We start from the raw sequence: 6,174 nt of genomic DNA on the forward strand, positions 1-6,174 counted from the left end.
AGATTCATTAAGAATAAACCATTGACCATCGGAGCATGACCATAAAACATATCTCTCATATAAATCGAACAACCATTATTCTCAGACTTAAATGAGTAGCCATCTCGTATTAAACGAGATCCTGATACAATGTTCATGCTCAAACTTGGCACTAAATAACAATTATTAAGGTTCAAAACTAATCCCGTAGGTAAATGTAGAGGCAGCGTGCCGACGGCGATCACATCGACTTTGGAACCATTCCCGACGCGCATCGTCACCTCGTCCTTTGCCAGTCTCCGTTTATTCCGCAGCTCCTGCTGTGAGTTACAAATATGAGCAACGGCACCGGTATCAAATACCCAGGAGTTACTACGATTACTGGTAAGGTACACATCAATCACATGTATATCAAATATACCTTTGGTGTTGCCGGCCTTCTTATCCGCTAAGTATTTGGGGCAGTTCCGCTTCCAGTGACCCTTCCCCTTGCAATAAAAGCACTCAGTCTCAGGTTTGGGTCCATTCTTTGACTTCTTCCCGGCAACTGGCTTACCAGGCGCGGCAACATCTTTGCCGTCCTTCTTGAAGTTCTTCTTACCCTTGCCCTTCTTGAACTTAGTGGTCTTATTGACCATCAACACTTGATGTTCTTTCTTGATTTCAGCCTCTGCTGACTTCAGCATCGAGAACACTTCAGGAATGGTCTTTTCCATTCCCTGCATGTTGTAGTTCATCACAAAGCTCTTGTAGCTTGGTGGGAGCGACTGGAGGATTCTGTCAATGACCGCCTCATCTGGGAGGTTAATGTTCAGCTGGGTCATACGGTTGTGCAACCCAGACATCTTTAGGATGTGCTCACTGACAGAACTGTTTTCCTCCATCTTACAACTGTAGAACTTGTCGGAGACATCATATCTCTCGACCCGGGCATGAGCTTGGAAAACTAGTTTCAGCTCTTCGAACATCTCATATGCTCCGTGATGCTCAAAACGCTTTTGGAGCCCCGGTTCTAAGCTGTAAAGCATGCCGCACTGAACGAGGGAGTAATCATCAGCGCGAGTTTGCCAAGCATTCATAATGTCTTGGTTCTCTGGGACGGGAGCGTCACCTAGTGGTCCTTCTAGGACATATTGTTTCCTGGCAGCTATGAGGATGATCCTCAGGTTCCGTACCTAGTCCGTATAGTTGCTGCCATCATCTTTCAGCTTGGTTTTCTCTAGGAACGCGTTGAAGTTCGTGTTGACATTAGCGTTGGCCATTGATCTACAAGACATATTTGCAAAGGTTTTAGACTAAGTTCATGATAATAGAGTTCTAATCAAATTATGAACTCCCACTTAGACTAGACATCCCTTTAGTCATCTAAGTGTTACACGATCCGAGTCGAGTAGCCCGTGTCCTATCATCACGTGAGACGGACTAGTCATCGTCGGTGAACATTTTCATGTTGATCGTATCTTCCATACGACTCGTGTTCGACCTTTCGGTCTCCGTGTTCCGAGGCCATGTCTGCACATGCTAGGCTCGTCAAGTTAACCCTAAGTGTTTTCGCTGTGTAAAACTGTCTTACACCCGTTGTATGTGAACGTAAGAATCCATCACACCCGATCATCACGTGGTGCTTAGAAACGACGAACTGTAGCAACGGTGCACAGTTAGGGGAGAACACTTCTTGAAATTTTATAAGGGATCATCTTATTTACTACCGTCGTCCTAAGTAAACAAGATGCATAATACATAATAAACATCACATGCAATTATATAGTTGTGACATGATATGGCCAATATCATATAGCTCCATTGATCTTCATCTTCGGGGCTCCATGATCATCTTGTCACCGGCTTGACACCATGATCTCCATCATCATGATCTCCATCATCGTGTCTTCATGAAGTTGTCACGCCAACGACTACTTCTACTTCTATGACTAACGTTTAGCAATAAAGTAAAGTAGTTTACATGACGTTATTCAATGACACGCAGGTCATACAAAAGAATAATGACAACTCCTATGGCTCCTGCCGGTTGTCATACTCATCGACATGCAAGTCGTGAATCCTATTACAAAGAACATGATCTCATACATCACAATTCATCATTCATCACAACTTCTGGCCATATCACATCACATGATCAATCGCTGCAAAAACAAGTTAGACGTCCTCTAATTGTTGTTGCATCTTTTACGTGGCTGCAATTGGGTTCTAGCAAGAACGTTTTCTTACCTACGAATCACCACAACGTGATTTTGTCAACTTCTATTTACCCTTCATAAGGGCCCTGTTCATCGATTCCGCTCCAACTAAGCTGGGAGAGACAGACACCCGCCAGCCACCTTATGCAACTTGTGCATGTTAGTCGGTGGAACCGGTCTCACGTAAGAGTACGTGTAAGGTTGGTCCGGGCCGCTTCATCCCACAATACCGTTGAGCAAGAAAAGACTAGTAGAGGCAAGTAAGATGACAAAATCCACGCCCACAACAAAGTTGTGTTCTACTCGTGCAAAGAGAACTACGCATAGACCTAGCTCATGATGCCACTGTTGGGGAACGTTGCAGAAAATTAAAATTTTTCCTACGGTTTCACCAAGATCCATCTATGAGTTCATCTAAGAAACGAGTCTAGGGAGAGAGTTTGCATCTACATACCACTTGTAGATCGCGTGCGGAAGCTTGCAAGGTGATGATGTAGTCGTACTCGACGTGATCCAAATCACCGATGACCTGCGCCGAACGGACGGCACCTCCGCGTTCAACACACGTACGGAACAGCCACGTCTCCTCTTCTTGATCCAGCAAGGGAGGGAGGAGAGGTTGAGGGAGATGGCACCAGCAGCAGCACGACGGCGTGGTGTTGATGGAGCTGCAGTACTCCGGCAGAGCTTCGCTAAGCACTATGGAGGTGGATGAGGTGTTGGGGAGGGAGAAGGAGGCAACCAAAGGCCAAGACGTTCAGGTGTGAAGTCCCTCCTCTCCCCCACTATATATAGGGGTGCCAAGGGGGGGTGGCCGGCCCTAGGAGATCCAATCTCCTAGGGGGTGCGGCGGCCAAGGGGGTTTTCCCTCCCCCCAAGGCACCTAGGAGGTGCCTTACCCTCCTAGGACTCTTGCCCCCTTGAACCCTAGGCGCATGGGCCTATGTGGGGCTGGTGCCCTTGGCCCATTAGGCCAAGGCGCACCCCCTTACAGCCCATGTGGCCCCCCGGGGCAGGTGGACCCACCTGGTGGACCCCCGGGACCCTTCCGGTGGTCCCGGTACAATACCGATAACCCCGAAACTTGTCCCGATGCCCGAAACAGGACTTCCCATATATAAATCTTTACCTCCGGACCATTCCGGAACTCCTCGTGACGTCCGGGATCTCATCCGGGACTCCGAACAACATTCGGGTTACTGCATATACATATCCCTACAACCCTAGCGTAACCGAACCTTAAGTGTGTAGACCCTACGGGTTCGGGAGACAAGCAGACATGACCGAGACGCTCTTAGTCAATAACCATCAGCGGGATCTGGATACCCATGATGGCTCCCACATGCTCCTCGATGTTGTCATCGGATGAACCACTATGTCGAGGATTCGATCAAACCCTGTATGCAATTCCCTTTGTCAATCGGTACGTTACTTGCCCGAGACTCGATCGTCGGTATCCCAATACCTTGTTCAGTCTCGTTACCGGCAAGTCACTTTACTCGTACCGTAATGCATGATCCCGTGTCCAACACCTTGGTCACATTGAGCTCATTATGATGATGCATTACCGAGTGGGCCCAGAGATACCTCTCCGTCATACGGAGTGACAAATCCCAGTCTCGATCCGTGTCAACCCAACAGCTACTTTCGGAGATACCTGTAATGCACCTTTATAGTCACCCAGTTACGTTGTGACGTTTGATGCACCCAAGGCACTCTTACGGTAGCCGGGAGTTACACGATCTCATGGTCGTAGGAAGAGATACTTGACACTTGCAAAGCTCTAGCAAAACGAACTACACGATCTTTTATGCTATGCTCAGGATTGGGTCTTGTCCATCACATCATTCTCCTCATGATGTGATCCCGTTATCAACGACATCCAATGTCCATAGTCAGGAAACCATGACTATCTGTTGATCACAACGAGCTGGTCAACTAGAGGCTTACCAGGGACATTGTGTGGTCTAAGTATTCACACGTGTATTACGATTTCCGGATAATACAGTTATAGCATGAATAAAAGACAATTATCATGAACAATGAAATATAATAATACTTTTATTATTGCCTCTAGGGCATATTTCCAACAGTCTCCCACTTGCACTAGAGTCACCAATCTAGTTACATTGTGATGAATCGAACACCCATAGAGTTCTGGTGTTGATCATGTTTTGCACGCGAGAGAGGTTTAGTCAGCGGATCTGCGACATTCAGATCCGTATGCACTTTGCAAATCTCTATGTCTCCATCTTGAACATTTTCACGGATGGAGTTGAAACGACGCTTGATGTGCCTGGTCTTCTTGTGAAACCTGGGCTCCTTTGCGAGGGCAATAGCTCCAGTGTTGTCACAGAAGAGTTTGATCGGCCCCGACGCATTGGGTATGACTCCTAGGTCGGTGATGAACTCCTTCACCCAAATCGCTTCATGTGCTGCCTCCGAGGCTGCCATGTACTCCGCTTCACATGTAGATCCCGCCACGACGCTCTGCTTGCAGCTGCACCAGCTTACTGCTCCACCATTCAACATATACACGTATCCGGTTTGTGACTTAGAGTCATCCAGATCTGAGTCGAAGCTAGCGTCGACGTAACCCTTTACGACGAGCTCTCCGTCTCCTCCATAAACGAGAAACATGTCCTTTGTCCTTTTCAGGTACTTCAGGATATTCTTGACCGCTGTCCAGTGTTCCTTGCCGGGATTACTTTGGTATCTTGCTACCAAACTTACGGCAAGGTTTACATCGGGTCTGGTACACAGCATGGCATACATAATAGATCCTATGGCTGAAGCATAGGGGATGACACTCATCTCTTCTTTATCTTTTGCTGTGGTCGGTGACTGAGCTGAGCTCAGTCTCATACCTTGTAACATAGGCAAGAACCCCTTCTTGGACTGATCCATTCTGAATCTCTTCAAAATCTTATCAAGGTATGTGCTTTGTGAAAGACCTATGAGGCGTCTCGATCTATCTCTATAGATCTTGATGCCTAATATATAAGCAGCTTCTCCAAGGTCCTTCATTGAAAAACACTTATTCAAGTAGGCCTTAATGCTGTCCAGAAATTCTATATTATTTCCCATCAGGAGTATGTCATCTACATATAATATGAGAAATGCTACAGAGCTCCCACTCACTTTCTTGTAAACGCAGGCTTCTCCATAAGTCTGCATAAACCCAAACGCTTTGATCATCTCATCAAAGCGAATGTTCCAACTCCGAGATGCTTGCACCAGTCCATAAATGGATCGCTGGAGCTTGCCTACTTTGTTAGTGTTCAGAGGATCGACAAAACCTTCCGACTGCATCATATACAGTTCTTCCTTAAGATGCCCGTTAAGGAATGCTGTTTTGACGTCCATCTGCCATATCTCATAATCATAGTATGCGGCAATTGCTAACATGATTCGGACGGACTTTAGCTTCGCTACGGGAGAGAATGTCTCGTCGTAGTCAATCCCTTGAACCTGTCGATAACCCTTAGCGACAAGTCGAGCTTTATAGATGGTAACATTACCATCCGCGTCCGTCTTCTTCTTAAAGATCCATTTGTTTTCTATCGCTCGCCGATCATCGGGCAAGTCTGTCAAAGTCCATACTTTGTTTTCATACATGGATTCTATCTCGGATTTCATGGCTTCAAGCCATTTGTTGGAATCCGGGCCCGCCATTGCTTCTTCATAGTTCGAAGGTTCATTGTTGTCTAACAACATGATTTCCAGGACAAGGTTGCCGTACCACTCTGGTGCGGAACGTGTCCTTGTGGACCTACGAAGTTCAGCAGTAACTTGATCCGAAGTACCTTGATCATTATCATGGTTTTCCTCTTCAGTTGGTGTGGGCATCACAGGAATGGTTTCCTATGCTGCATCACTATCCCGCTCAAGAGGTAGTACTTCATCGAGTTCTACTTTCCTCCCACTTAATTCTTTCGAGAGAAACTCTTTTTCCAGAAAGCATCCGTTCTTGGCAACAAAGATCTTGCCTACGGAT

Source organism: Triticum aestivum, chromosome 2B (assembly GCF_018294505.1).
Source record: "Triticum aestivum cultivar Chinese Spring chromosome 2B, IWGSC CS RefSeq v2.1, whole genome shotgun sequence".
Taxonomy (NCBI): Eukaryota; Viridiplantae; Streptophyta; class Magnoliopsida; order Poales; family Poaceae; genus Triticum; species Triticum aestivum.